The sequence below is a fragment of the Pan troglodytes genome, chromosome 4 (genome assembly GCF_028858775.2).
Source record: "Pan troglodytes isolate AG18354 chromosome 4, NHGRI_mPanTro3-v2.0_pri, whole genome shotgun sequence".
Lineage (NCBI taxonomy): Eukaryota > Metazoa > Chordata > Mammalia > Primates > Hominidae > Pan > Pan troglodytes.
The window spans coordinates 152,037,037-152,052,962 of record NC_072402.2 but is presented as its reverse complement, the minus strand read 5'-3'; the positions used below and the strand labels follow the sequence as shown (position 1 = coordinate 152,052,962).

General features: G+C 44.5%; 1 protein-coding gene and 1 non-coding gene across 4 annotated transcripts in view; both read right to left on the bottom strand.

Annotated features, from left to right (window-relative positions):
• The window catches only part of GALNT10 (polypeptide N-acetylgalactosaminyltransferase 10), a 326,091-nt gene that overhangs the window by 61,223 nt on the left and 248,942 nt on the right, over positions 1 to 15,926 (bottom strand). The window lies entirely within an intron of this gene.
• On the bottom strand, positions 12,830 to 12,970 carry MIR1294 (microRNA mir-1294). Its single transcript, NR_035647.1, has one exon. It is a non-coding gene; the product is annotated as a microRNA mir-1294 (primary transcript).

Below are 15,926 nucleotides of genomic sequence, written 5' to 3'. Positions count from 1 at the left end.
TACTGAGGTTTCTTCTAATTTGGTACTATTACAAACAGTGCTGCAGTGAGCATCTTTACGTATGCTCATGGTGTAAATAGTGAAGAATTCTCCAGGATAGACACTGAGAAGTAGGATTCCTGGATTATAGAATATGCACATTAAAATTTTTTTGATACTTCCAAATTGCCCTCTGAAGTGGCTTTCCCAATTTTAGTCCCACCACCAAGCAGTTCCTATTTAGAATGGTGAGAAGAATCTTGGGAGGGAAGATGGGGTAGAGTGAGAAGTGAAGCTGTATTTTAAATGGCATACTTGATATAATAAAATACTTAGAAAAATAACTACTGTTTTCATAACACAAACTAGACAGGCCTCCAGCTCTACTTTTAGAGCTGGTCAAAATCTTGGCTTGTGGTGACACACAAAAGGATGGCCCTTGTCAAAGAGGAAGCCATACCCTGGCCCCCCAAGAATCTTTGGTAGGGTGATGGGGAAAGGATATAGGATTTACAAGTTTTTAAAAAGGAAGTGTTTTTTCTTTTTTCTCTCTCTCTCTCTCTTTTTTTTTTTTTTTTTAAGAAAGAAACAGAGTCCTTTTAGGATTTAGGTGAAGGTCACTGACTCAGGGCCGGGAAGAAGGGGCCAAGTAGGTAGACTGCACTCTCCTCCCCAGGCCTCCAGGGCCACCTTGTGTTTTAGGAGGCACGTCTGGTCACCATCAAAATCGGGCTGAGCATGAATTCCCTGGGGCCAGAGGCAGGACTGCTCCACCGACCTCATAAATCTCTCTAGGGTCAAACACTCCTGCCCAGCTGGTCTGAGTGGAGAGGGCTTGTTTAACTCACACAGCCCAAGATTTCAGGGGCAAAATGAGGCTCTAGCAAAAAGCTGCCTCTGCGGATGGCTGTGGTTAGGAAGGTGCGTTTACCATGGCGTTAATGGTACATGAAGGAGGAGACAGCCCTTCAGGAGAAAGCCCCACTCCACTCCAAAGTGTGCACCAATTAAGATGATTACTGGTTTCCTTACAACACAAATACTAATGGCCTGTCACACTCTGGCATATTTTTCTTGGTAACCTTCAACTCCGAATGATTAATAAGGCTCTTGTGGCAAAGGCTCATACACACACAGGCAGAAAACAGGGGAAAAAATAATACAACACTCTGACGAAGGCATATTCAACGAGGCAGAGGTTTGTGAAAACAAGTTCTGAAGGACCGTGACTGTTTGGGAAGCCCTGGCCATGATCAGTGGGGAGAGTGTCCTGAGAATGCTCTGAGCAGTTAGGATGAGGACTAGCCATGCGACCCCACAAAGGTCGCTTTCCTGCCCTGGCCCTCGGCGTCGTGTCTGTTGAATGGGGCAGTAATCCCTCTCCTGCTTGCCAGGCAGGATGTTTGTACTGAAGGCGGCTTAAAGATGCAGAGAGTGGGAGCACCGTCATTACTGGCAGAGGTGAAAGTGGAAGAGGGCACACAGGAGGAGCGGGAGGTAGCACAGTGTGTGGGAGAGAGGCTCTATGTGTGGGAGAGAGGCTCTAAGAGCAGCCAGACTTAAGTGGAATGTCTACTTTTCCAACAGACCAGCAAGCTCTGCCAAGTTACTTAAATTTCTCTAAGCTTCAGTTTCCTTATCTGCAAAGTGGGAATAATAATAGAAGCGTTTTTCACTGGGTGTAAGGATGATATAAGGTGATAACAGAATGCTCAGCAGGCCCAGTAACTGAGACAGACCAACATTTACACTTGTTGGTGGTGATTGTTATTATTATTGTTGTTGTTACTCTAAGCCAGGAGAAATGGCATCAGCCTTGGAGCCCCCAAGGAGACCCCACTTTCCCAATTTGCATTTACTAGAGACACGTCCCCCCATGCAGAACATTTCAAATCCCATTCCTTCCCCTTATCGAGGTCAGATGAGGCCCCCAATTGTGCTACACACAATTCCCTCCCAGTGTTCCATGGGCTTTATTTAGGGAGAAAAATGGTAAAGAGTGTTTTCCACTTGGCCTTTTCAGAAATGTGAACTGCCGGGTAGAGGTACCAATACCTCACTGATGTTTTTTGTGTAATATTCAGCAATTAATGAGGATGTAGTCAGAAGAGGTCCTGCCTGACCATTCTGGGGTTTTCTTTCCCTATTCATTTTATGTAAAGTACTCTGCAAAGCCCTCTCTTCCACCCAGTTGTCATCCCTAAACCCTTCCCATGAAGAAATTTTGGAGCACGCTGAGCCTTGGGTAAGTCAAATGTCCATCTCAGCTCACATAGGGAGCGGCCCCTGTGGGATGCTTAACGGGCCCCCAGGTTGGAGGGTTGGGAGTCCTGAGAGCAGAAGAGGGGCTCACACACTTCCAGCACCAGGCAGCTAAGGCACATGTGGGAAATGGGCCATAGGGAAGCCTGCAAACCCACCTGTGGCCTCGTGGGAATGAGGTCTCGGAGATGATATCAGGAGAACTGCAGAAGCAGATTTTTATGGGAGTTCTCAATATTGGCAATTCAATCAGATTTTAAAAAATTATTTCGAAGGCCAAATAAGGAGGTTCATGGGGCTGTTTCCAGCACCTTGAAAGGAACATAAACACTTCAAAGCCAGAAGTTTATGACCTAGAGCAAAGGAGGAGTAATTCACCAAATGGAGTTCTCTAAGACCAAAGGCATTTAATGGATTGGAAAAAAGAAGACAATAAAAACCACCCATAATTCTACCACCCAGACCACTATTAACATTTTGATATATATATATATACTTCCAGGCATTAAAAAATCCACATACATACCTATAGTTAGAGACGTGCTGCTTGGTTTCCATATTTCATAGGAATGGGCCCAGATATACATCCCCATCTGTAGCCTTGGCTTTCCTGCACTTAACCCCTGCCTTGCAATCCTCTTGCAGGCTGTTGTTTCCCGGTAGCTCCCTTACACCAAACCCTCCTTACTACCAAAATTTGCTCACTTGGCAGTTTTTCTGGGATGGGCTGAGCCAATGTTTCCCAAATGTAAGTAATAAACAGTCCCCTTTAAAAGCAAAAAAAAATTTGTGGCCTCTTCTATAAACATACCTGGGAATGTATCTAAGAAATACTAATCAAAGAAACCAAAGTTTCTGTCTTTTAGTTGTGAATTTTCACTACAAAGAGGAGTATCATAGTTGGTAAAAGAATCTTTTAAGACACTAAAAATCAAAATAAAAAGACAGGTAAAATTCCTGTCTACCTCTTGGGTGCAGTGAACCCTCATTTGAAAGCACTGGTCTAAGGCATGATAACGGGTCCCTCAAAACCCAAGGTCCTTGTTGGTTTGGCCTCTGTAGCCCTCTTTATCTGGGCCCAGCTCTGCTGGCCCTTCCTCCCTAATGAGGGACCTTAGAAAGTGCGCAGGTCACTGGTTTGCACCCTGTATACCCTGGAGCCCTGGAGTGCAGCCCAGGTTCTCCCAGGGTCTCCCTTCTCCCACCTTCAGGGGGAGTAGGCATCCTTTACAATTTTTTCTACATGAGGCTCCTGGGTAAGATTTATTTTGAAAAACGTTTTTACTATTGAAAAAAGGAAAAAAGCTTGAAAAGCACAAATGTAAGCCATTCTCTTCATATCACAGATGGTGAAATTATGAATCAGAGAGGGCAGGGCTTCCTGGGCCACCAGCAAGTTTGTGGCAGACAGGCCTGAGACTTGGGGCTCCCTCCCCCAGCCCTGCCACACCTCAGATCCCTCTCCCAGAGCCTTTCTCATACCCAGCCCCCAGCCCGCACAGTACCCTGCTTCACTGTCTCCTTGCTTTCCCCAAAATAAGCATCAACTTTTAAGAGTTCCCTATGTATTTCCTCTCACATGCAGATGGGAAGACACAAAAGCAACGGGTGCAGAAGTCTCCAAATGGAATCCTGGCATCATCCCAGAGCCGCGTATGCTGAAGGGTCTCTAGCACACAAAGGGAGAGGGAGTTGATGCAGTCGGCAGATCTGTAATTGCAGACATAATCTTTTTAGCTGGAGACACCTTTCTGATTCCACTGAAGATGAAATGAATTCAATTTGAGAATTCATTCCCATTCTAAATACCAAAACAGAGGCTTTCAGGAAATGAAGGCTCTCTCTGTCATGGAGCCAAATGTCTGACAGTGGCAGCCAGGTACTCGGTCTATGACCTGGAAGAGGGAGGGGCTGGGAGGTACAGAGTGGAAGGTAGGTGCCTTGGTGTAGACCTAGCTTCTAGGCAGGGTGAGCCTTGCCTCAAACTTGCCATGTGACCTTAGCCTACTCATGTATCCTTCCTGAGCGTCAGTGTCCTCATCTCTAAAATGTGTTCACTGGATGTAGTGAGAGTGCAAATGATAGATGGTGCCTGGAGGCAGGCTGATGTGTTTTGTCACTTAGCCCCAGCATGTCAGATATCTCAACTGCAAAATGGGAGCAAACAAATTTACTAATCGGGAGAGAAGTAATACTGGTGTCAGAGATTCTCCATAAATAGGATACCAAAAAAATCACTTCTTTCTTTGACATGCAATGGCAGCTGCTGCCTCAAACATGTCATTTTTTGGCGAGTGCTGACATCACCAGTGAGCTCTAAGGCATGCCTACTCCCGCAGGACCTGGCCGTGGCCCTTCCTTGGCTCCCTCCTGAGCTGGAGAGGCAGGGCCAGGCCCGGAATGGGAGGGGGAGCAAATAACGAGAGGCCAACCATTCAAGCTCCAGGACCTCCAGGGAAGAGACGGCTGGGCCAGAGTATCAGAGAAGCCTTCTCAGAAGGCAGAGGGCCTGATTGCCCTGGGCCTCTAGGACTAGTGGGACTGTCAGGAGGCAGATAAACAGATATGTATTGGGTCATGAAAGCATGTGTGATGATGAGAGAGGGTGATGGGGGAGGAGCAGGAAGGGAGGTTGGACAGGAAGGTGGGGCCCCGTGCCTCTGTCTCCTAGCAATGTCAGGCCTGACCTTGGGAGGGCAGATACTGAGCCCTGTCCTGCAGCAGCATCCACCCCTCATCTGTCCCACCCTAGCTCTACAGCGTGCAAGACAGACAGAGTGTGTGCGATACATTTCAAAGGGGCATTCTACATCTATCATGTGGATGTCATAATTCAGTACAATGCACAAACAGTACCACAACGACTTGACAGTCTGGCTGGGGCAATGAGAATTAGATAAGCAAAAGCAATATCCAATTTATCACATGGACTTGGAGCTGAGATGAAAACACATATGACTGATGATGTTCACGGAGTGACAGGATCACACGGATATACCCAGGGTCACGTACAGTTTCCATGCCTGGGGCTCTAAGAGCTATAATGGCATCTCTTTTTCTCCCACCCAGTAAAGCACAGTGTACAGCAGATGTGTGAGTGTCATGATATAAAGACGTACTAGACACAAAGATGTGTGCCTTCTGCAATGTCCTTAACTGTCTCCTCTCCCCAACGATACCCCCCCACCCGAATGCCCCAGCATCTCACCTGAATCAGGTCACAGGGAGACTCAGATGAAACATCACACTACACTGGGGCATGGGATGTGGCTTTCTGAGTAGCCACCACAGAACTGGATGACACAACTGGGAAGTTAGTTCGGACTATGACCAATGGGAAGCAGGAGATGAGAGACAATCAGGTAGAAAAACTTCCTCTTCTCTCTGTCTACGGACTCCTCTGAGATGCTGTTCCCCCTCGTGAGCTACTGAAGCAGTGCCCCCATGCTGCAAGAGCACACCTGCTGAGTGTTGGCACTACTGTGAAGAGAAAGCTGCAGTCATCACCCCTTGAAGTTTCCTGAATCACTTTCCCTTTTATCCTCACCGTCGCTGTCTCAGGCTCACACTCCCCTTCCCCAAATAAACCGTCAGTGACTTAATCCTGCCTTAGTCTCTGTTTTCTAGAGGACACAGGCTTAAGTATGACAAAGAATAACCATACATTTGATCTAATTTGTAAGATAAAAGTAAGTCATTCACAAACACTGATGCTTTTGGAATGGTCACAAAATTACTTGTGACACCCTTATAGCACATCCCAGCCCATAGTATCTCACAATGCTAGGGAATGGTAGGTTAGAATACAGAGTGCTGGTGGGTTGCGATTCAAGTACTCAAAGGCGCTCTCGTACCTATTCATTAATTCAACACTTGATGATGTTGCTATGCATCTGGCATTGTGGCGAGTACTGGGACACAGAAGTAACTAAGACATGGTCTATGGGAGGGTCAGCATGGAAGTACAAGGGCAGGTGCCACATAAGAGCTGGGAGTCAGGGAGGGGGAAGAGGGAGGTAAGGCTGTCTGAGGACAAGAGATGGGGAAGGCATCACAGAGGAGGGGACTCTTGAGTTTGGTCCAGAAGGACGAACAGAATTTGCCAGGAGGAAAAGTGAGAGGGAATGAATCACTCTTCTCCGAACTTCCACTGCCTGTTGCCTATTCTCTCACAGCATAGACTTCATTTTGCTATAGAATCTCAGGCCCTCAGGGCAGGGCCCATGTCTTCTTGTTCATCAGGGTATCCCTAAAGTCTAGCCCAAGGCCTGGTTTGTGGCAAGGGCTCGGCAGAGAAAGACACAGACAGCCCAGCTCAGTGGTCTAGCCCTCCCTTCCACCCAATGCGCCTGAGGGACGTTGCTCATTCCTTCCCACTGGCCACAGTGACTCCAAGGAGCTGTGCTCCCCTTGGAAGGTGGGTGCTGAGGACAAAAGTCCTTTTTGCAGCTTTGCTCCACTCCTCTGGGTGGCGTGGAAAGTGTTTCCCCTGTGAGAACCTTAGCCAGGGGTTGGTAATGATTAAATTGAGTATGGTAGGATGATATTTAGAAGGTCGTTTTGGGGGTGGTGGTGTCATTGCAATCTGTTTTCGCTCATAATTGCGGCTTCACTAGCTCCACCACAATCCAAAACATAAACAGAATTCACCTTGAACTCCACTGCCCTCAGAGATGAAAGCCATAATCAACATCAGAAAACAAAACAAACAAAAGTTTTCAGCAAAAACCAAGGTCCTGACACAGCAATCTGTGTGGAGGAACATCTGCTGAGTAAGTAACCAGCCCTCCGAGGCCTCATCAGTGCCCTGGACTGCAAACTCTTCTGGACTTGGGGAGTGGGCAGTTATCAGAGAGGAGGGGAGAAGAGGTCAGAGCTGGCGAGGATTCCTGGATCCAAGTTCACCTTCGGATGACACAGATTGAGACAGAAGGAAATTGCATTCTATGTAAAAAGTTTGCATCTTTGTCCACCTGAGTTGGGCGCCCTGTGAAAATTTCTTCCCTGCCATAGCCATGTCCCGATGCAAGACCGCGGGGTGGTCAAGGTTTCTTAAACCAAAAGGCTTTGCTCAATTAACACAATTTAAAGGGCTCTGTAGCATCACACACTACTAAATGGGCCTCTGCATGAACAAACATGCAGCTGACAAAATTTTCAAAAATGGCACAGGACAGGGACAGGTCCAAGGCCAATTCCTCTCTTCCTGAATGACAGGCAAGACCTCTGGGGGCAAGATGGTAGAAAGCAGTGGTAGGTACCTGGGGCCCACCCAGCCCAGGGAAGCTCCCAGCTTCCGTTTACTAGCTGTGCGATCTTGGGCCAATTACTTAACCTCTCCCAGCTGCAGGGTTTTCATGGGCAAAATGGGGATAATATTATACCTCCCTTACAAGGCTGCTGTGAAGAATTACTGAGATGTGAGGGTAACTCACTTAGAACTACACCTGGGACATAGTAAGCACTTTATCTAGGGCCAGGATCCCCAGGTGGAAACCCAGATTAAACAGGTGAACTTTATGTCCACTTGCAGAGGGGCTGTCAGCACTCAGTTATTCCCACCAGTGGGCCGTGTTGAGCTTGGGGTGTGGAAGAGTAGTTGGAGCCGGGGGTGGCTGAGGGAGCCTTCCCTTGTGAGCCCTGCCTGGGAACAGTCCCTGAGGCCCAGGTCAGGGTGCTGGGTGCAGAGTCAGGCCAGGAATGGCCAATGCTAGAAACTCAGGTATCTGGTAAACAGATACAGAGTGGGTATTTCATAAATATTCCCTAAGTGAATCAATGGGCTTTGGAATCATCAACTGGCTGTGCATCCCTGTACACGGCACACAGCCTTTCTGATTCTCATTTTCACCTCTAAAAAGGTGATGATAATGTCTTCCTGTTGGGGTTGTTGCAAAGTTAAAATGCAGTAAGTAAAATACCTGGCACACAGTAAGTGTTCAATAAATGGTAGCCATTGAATTACACTGTGAACTAGGAGCAGGAACCAGAAAATAAATGAGTCATAACTGAAGGGAAATAACTCTACTTAGGTGTGTAACCTCAGGCAAGTCATTTTCCTTTATTAAAGTCTCAGTTGCCTCATTTATAAAGTGGAAGCAGTCAGATGGCCAAACCCATAGGATTGCTATGGGGATCAGGTAAGGTACCCAAAGTGAAAACTTCATAAAGTCTAAAGTGAATGGATGCTAGTGGCTGAGCAAAATCAAGCTGGACTGTGGGTTACAGACGAGTGGAAGCCACTCAAACCAAAGGAGCCAGGAACAAGGTGTGTGCACAGTGAACCAAAGTCACAATGGCCTTTCCAATTTATCATGTTTACTATGTTGGATATTTTTTCTGATTATAAAAATATTGCATTGTAGAAAATTTGGAAAACACTTAAAAGCAAGCAGTAAAACACAGAAATCTTCTGTGATTCTATCACCTAGAAATAACCATGGGTATTTGGTTGTGTTTCAGTGTGGCACTGCCTTAGGTGAGCCCCAGGTGAGCTCCAGATGAGTGGACACAAGGCTGCACACTAGAGTGGTTTGAGGGCAGGCCCTCAGGTCAGCTGCCAAGTTCAAATCCTGTCTCACCTCCCACTAGATGTGTGGGAGAAGATTCCTCACTTCTCTAAATCTCAGTTTCTTTGTATGCAAAATGGGGATAACAATAACATTATTTTCTTCACAATAATGAGGAATAAACAAGGTAATGCACATCAATTGCTTGGCATAGCACTTGTCACATTATACAAATTCAATCAGTGTAGCTATTATTTTCATACATACACACATACTCACAAAATGGGATATTTTTGGTAATTATCATGTCATCAAAGTTTCTTCTACAACAGTAGTTCTCACAGCATTTCCTGGGAACTTGTTAGAAATGCAAGTTCTCAGCCAGACTTGACCTGCTGAATCAGAAACTACAAGTGGGGGGACCCAGCAAACTAGGTTTTAACGAGCCCTCCTGGTGATTCTGGTGTACCCTCAAGTTTAAGAACCACTGGCTTACAGCATATTTTTAATGGCTTCACGGAATTTTCTACCACGATTTACTTACTTGGTCTCCTTTTTTCAGACACTTAGACTATTTGCTAGTGGTGTGCGGGAGCGAGCTTGCACAGGCTCACAAGAAGCAACTGTGAACATCTCTTCCCAGCTCTGTTCCATTGGTAGCTTGAAATCAGCCAAGGTGGGAGTTTTTACGCCACAGAAATCAGCAAATGCAACAAATCAGGGCTCCTCCCCTTTACTCCAGCTTGTTGTTAACTTTTACCAGCATGCTACTGGCTACTTCCATTGGTTTTTGTATGATAAGCAGCATTATGGTGAATAACCCTGCACATACATCTATTTAACTATCTTCGATTGTCTCCTTAGAAAAATCTCTAGAGATGGAATTGCTAGATCAAAGGATATGCTCATATTTAAGGTGTTTTGATACAAACTGCCAATTTGGCCTGTCAATTTATACTCCCACTAGCAGAGTAGGAGTGAGTTTATTTTCCTGCACTGGTTGCAATGGATGTTTGAGCTGTGGACTGCGGACCCAGGATCCTGCACCATGCCCCAGCCATGCTGAAGAACAGAGCAAGTCCTGACATTATAGAACAACCACTGGCCCCTACCCCATTCTCAGTGTCTCCAGTTCTATGGGGACTACATTTTTTTTTTTTAAAGGAAAGCAACTTTATTAGAGAAGTAAAGAAAAAAATGGCTACTGCATAGGCAGAGCAGCCAGGGACTCAATGTTCACGGCTGTGTCATGTGTTCCACACTTGTCTCTAGAGTAGGGCTGTCCGACAGAATTTTCTGTGATGATCTGTATCTGTGCTGTCTCAGTTACATACGGCTATTGAGCATGTGAAATGTGGCTTGTGTGACTGAGGAACTGACGTTTTAATTTTATTGAATTTTAATTTAAATGTGAATAGCCATGTGTGGCTAGTGGCTACTGTAACAGACAACACAGCTCCTGGAATTCAGGAGGGACCAGGGCTTATGGTTCTTCTATAACTGATAACCACGGTGACCAGACATCCTGCATTACTGGTCTCAGCTCTAATTTCAAATAGTCTGTTCCCACTGACTCATAAACACTAACATACTGAAAGCTAAAAAAAAATTTTTTTTTTTTTTCAGAGATGGGGTCTTGCTATGTTGCCTAGCCTGGAGTGCAGTGGCTATTCATAAGCACAATCCCACTACCGATCAGCACAGGAGTTTTGACCTGCTTTGTTTCCAACCAGGCTGGTTCCCTCCTCTTTAGGCAACTTGGTGGTCCCCTGCTCTTAGGAGGTCACCTTACTGATGCCAAACTTAGTGCAGATACCCGATCAGCATAGTGCACTAAAGCCCCAAACTCCTGGGCTCAAGCTATTCTCCCGCCTCAGCCTCCGGAGTAGCTAGGACTACAGGCACACACCACCTTGCCCGGAGAAATTTTTAAATGTCTGGAAATTCTGATATTTCAGAATTTAAATTACAACTCCCAGACTACTTTTTCTACCTGGAATCCTTTGTCAGATTATGGGTCTCCTTGGGGATCAGGAAATGATCTCCAGGCTCAGCAGGGAGGACAGAGGTACAGTAACTCAGGAGGTATAGCCTCCTGACAATCACTGCTCAGGACTGCTGAGAGACCATCCTGCCTCAGTGCTTTTGCTTATGCTGTTCCCTTAGCCCAAGGAACCTCCTTTACTAGGCAATGACACCTATCTAGGAAGCCTTTCCTGATTATTTTTATTTAAAATAATATAAATAAAGGGTTCGCTGTCTCTGTGGCCACTTAAACATGGCCCATAAAGTCTAACCTCAAGTGAGAGCCTTGAACCACCCCCTTAGGATCTATTTAACCCGTACTTTAGATAATACTTGAAAAACTAATAACTGGGTTTCTTATTCCGGCTGAATTGAAATGGCAAATTAGAAAGCGTACAAGCCTTCTAGGGACAGACACACTGGAGGTGACAAGAAGTAAACATCATCTAAGAGTTTGCAGTAAGGGAGAAGATTTAGAAAAAGATATAACTGATATTAAGACATTGAAAAGTTATCAATTTATAACTCTTAAACTCTAGGGAAGAAGTGAAGAAAGTCATCGTAGGGTCCTAGGATTTAAAGCTTGACAAGATCTTAGAAGTCATCCATACTTTGTAGATGCAGACACTGAAGCACAAAGAAGTGATGTAATTTGCTCAAGATCACAAAGCTATTTATTTACTGGTAGGGCTGGAACCAAAGCTTGTCTATTTGTTCTCATAGCAACACCTAGAAAAGTCACTAAAGGATGTTCTACTCCACAATGCCACTGAATCGATGAGGTATTTATGGAGGAAAAACAATAATTCCCTACCCCTCTACACAAAGATATTTTCTCTTATCACTGATGACAAACTCTGGGAAAGAATACCTCTCCGCAGAGAAGCAGGTGTCAAAAAGGAAGAATAAAACAATAGTTGGCATTTATAGCTTTATGGTATGAATAGCGCAACTTGGAGGTGATGTAATATTTGAAAGGGCCTTCTCTAATTGGGGTAATTAATATCTAAGATGGTATTACAAATGGACAATGTGACCAAAGGCTGTAATAAAAATGAAATCCCCTAAACATATGGCTGTCCATCATAATGCAAATGACAGAAAAGAAACAAATGACTGATGATATACAAATGATTTCAACGCTCTGTACATCACAAGCCATTTATTTTGGGGCTTGAGCCGTGGAGGAAGAATAATACGATTGATCTAAGGCAGCCATGAACCACCACTGATAAATAAATATACATCTTCTGGCTCTGTGCAGGAACAGGTATTCAGAACAAGGTGGTTCACACAGACAGACAGCTCTTTAAATGATACCTTGCAATTACATTACAGCCTTCCAGCAGATAATAAACCTTCAATATCTTGAATAATTTAAAATTTTCCAGTGGCATGAAGGTTGAAGGGAAAGAAAATCAGACTCTATTTTAGAGGGGAAAAAATTCTCAGCAAATCAAACTTGGGGATTGATAGCCAAGTAGGAAAATGTTTGGTTTTTCATTCCTTCTCCTTATAGGTGAATATTTTGTCTGGCTCAACCTGGTCCCTGATTTTCAAAGTCAAAGTGCTAAGAGTGAATGGTTCTATGAGAAATAAATGAAGAAAACATAAGGCATTAAATCCTTAGAAGTAGACTGGGTGTGGTGGCTCACGCCTGTAATCCCAGCACCTTGGGAGGCAGAGGCGGGAGGATCACTTGGGCTCAGGAATTTGAGACCAGCCTGGGCAACACAGCGAGACCTTGTCTCTACTAAAAATTAAAAATTAGCTGGGTGTGGTGGTGCATGCCTATAGTCCCAGTTAGTTGGGAGGCGAGGTAGGATGACTGCTTGAGCCCAGGAGTTTGAGGCTGCAGTGGGCTATGGTTGCATCATTGCACTTCAACCTGAATGACAGAGCAAGATCCTGTCTAAAAAAAAAAAAAAAAAATCCTTATAAGTTATTCCTATCACCACATAGGAGGTAACAGGAAGTAATGCATAATAGTGTATCACTCTTGATCCAAATAAATTTGAGTTTGGATTCTGACTCTGCCATGCGCCTGTCCAGTTTACACCTTCCTAATCCTCAGTTTCACCTCACTGAGTCCCGTGAGGTTGGCACTGTTGTATATCAGACAATGCCAGACAACAATGCCAACCTCACAGGACGCGGTGAGATCATAAATGAACAGATCTTGGCACACATTAAGTGTTAATAAATGGTGACATTTATTACTGTTCTCATATATTATTATTAATGACGGTTTAAGTTTGGGATCGTCAATGTGGAACTAGAAAGGAGGATGAAAGAAAAAGAAGGGATGAATAAACACAGAATTTCCTAGCAAGGAATGTTATGGTATCAAGGTTGATAGATGCTCTAAGCCAGGCACTGTTCTAAGCTCTCTACACAAAATATCTCAATTAATCTATAAAACTCTGAGAAAGTAGCCCAGTTTTACTCAATCAGGCACACAGAGGTTAAGTACTAGCTCAAAGTCTGCTGTCTGACTAAAGCTTGTGTTCTAAGAACACAAGGATTCAAAGCCCAAACAACTTAAGGTTTAAATCTTCCATTTAGCTTCTTTAAAAAAAAAAATTGGCACAACTGTGACTTACACTGTTATAAAAGCAGTACTACCTATAGGAGAGTTGCTGGTCATAACATTTGGTTCCTGGTACTGCCAAGGCGGCTCCTGTAATTAAGTTAGCTACAGACACAGCACATTGAGGTATGTCCAAAAAACTTGTCATGAGACGAAATGTCTTTGTTAGATGACTAAAAATGTTCAGTCCTGCTGAAAGTATGTACTGCATGTGCTGTGTTAGCAATTAGCTAAAATGTTAAGACAGGGCAGATACTTGAATGCACTAGTCAAGAAATGTTATTCGAGAATGAGCTTTGGCTCATATTTTCCATACAGCCATTATGGAAAACAGTATGGAGGTTCCTCAAAACGTTAAAAACAGAACTACCATATGATCCAGCAATCTCATTTCTGGATATATATCCAAAGAGAATAAAGTCACTATCCTTAAGAGATATCTGTACTGCCATGTTCATTGCAGCACTACTCCCAATAGCCAAGATATGGAAACAACCTAAGTGTCCACCAACAGATGAATAAACAAAATGTGGTGTGTGTATCTATCTCACACACACACACACACACACACACACGCACACATGAATATTATTCAGCCTTAAAAAAGAAGGAAATAGCCAGGCATGGTGGCTCATGCCTGTAATCCCAGGCACTTTGGGTGGCTAAGGTGGGTGGATCACTTGAGCCTAGGAGTTCAAGACCAGCCTAGGCAACATGGTGAAACTCTGGCTCTTCAAAAAATACAAAAAAAAAAATTAGGTGGGTGTGATGGTGCACAACTGTAGTCCCAGGCACTTTGGGTGGCTGAGGTGGGTGGATCACTTGAGCCCCAGAGTTCAAGACTAGCCTGGGCAACATGGTGAAACCCTGGCTCTACAAAAAATACAAAAAAAAAAAAAAAAAAAATTCGCTGGGTGTAGTGGTGCAGGCCTGTAGTCCCAGCTACTCAGGAGGCTGAGGTGGGAGGATTGCTGGAGCCCAGAGAAGTCAAGGTTGCAGTGAGCCATGACTGGGGCACTGCACTCCAGCCTGGGCAACAGAGTGAAACTCTTGTCTTAAAAAAAAAAAAAAAAAAAAAAAGGAGGAAATTTGCTGCTTGTAACAACCTGGATGAACTTGGAGGACATTATGCTAAGTGAAATAGGCCAGACACACAAAGATAAATACTGCATGATCTCACTAATATGAGGAATCTAAAAAAAGTTGAACTCATAGTTACAGAGCAGAATGGTGATTTCCAGGGGCTCCAGGTGGGGGAAATAGGGAGATGTGGGTCAAAGGGTACAAACTTTCAGTTCAAAGATGAGTAAGTTCTGGAGACCTAATGTGCAGCATGGTGAATATAGTTAATAATGCTGTATTATGTACTTGAAGTTTGCTAAAAGAATAGATCTTAAATATTCTCACTACAAAAAAGGTAGCTATGGGAGGTGATGAACACATTAATTAGCTTGATTGTGGTATGACTTCACAATGTATATATATATCAGATCATCACATTGTACACCTTAAATATACACAATTTTTACTTGTCAATTATCTCTCAATCATATGTGGGGGTGGGGGGAGGATGAGTTTTGATGCATCTTTGGCTCATTATATTAAGTCAGCAAAGGAACAAAAAAGGACCCAACTAGAGTGTCCATACCTGCTGCTGGCAGATTTGCCTTCTGAGCACGTGGACAGTTCTGCTGCTGCAGCATGCCCACTGGGGACAGCCTGGACTCGGGGGCTATGACTGTGGGCCTGATTTTTGGAGGGTCCTGGCAGCTTGTCAGGGCTATGCCTGGCAAGCAATAGGTGCTCCCTGAAGGTGGCGCACGACTTGTCATTACCCAGCCATATGACTTTAGGAAGTCCCTAAATGTATATTCTCATCTCTAAAATGTACAGGTTGGGTGAAGATTCCTGAAAACAGTGCAGAAATTCCCTGAACTCTGAAGTCATGCTGCCTGGGAAAACTCGGCTTTCTAATATCAGTGGAAAGCCTTGATTTCTTCTAGACTTAAAAATAGACGTAACTTGCAAATACCTGAACTTGAGGTTTTGCATGTGGAGGGCTCGCCAAGAGATAGGATCCGTAGGAGTATAGAAGAAATATTTAAAAATAAAGGTTGAAATGTGAATAGAAGCGGAATATCTGTTCTTGAACTCAGTCTACCACCACCGTTTTTAGAAATGTATTGGCCAGGCGCAGTGGCTCATGCCTGTAATCCTAGCACTTTGGGAGGCCGAGGTGGGTGGATCACAAGGTCAGGAGATCGAGACCATCCTGGCCAACACAGTGAAACCCCGTCTCTACTAAAAATACAAAAATTAGCTGGGCATGGTGGTGTGCGCCTGTAATCCCAGCTACTCAGGAGGCTGAGGCAGGAGAATCACTTGAACCCAGGAGGTGGAGGCTGCAGTGAGCTGAGATCATGCCACTGCACTCCAACCTGGGTGACAGAGTGAGACTGTCTCAAAAAAAAAAAAAAAAAGAAAGAAAGAAATTTATTTTGTAGTGGAAGGAACTTATGGACTGGGATACAAACAGGTTCTTCTAAAACCTGGAGGGAGCC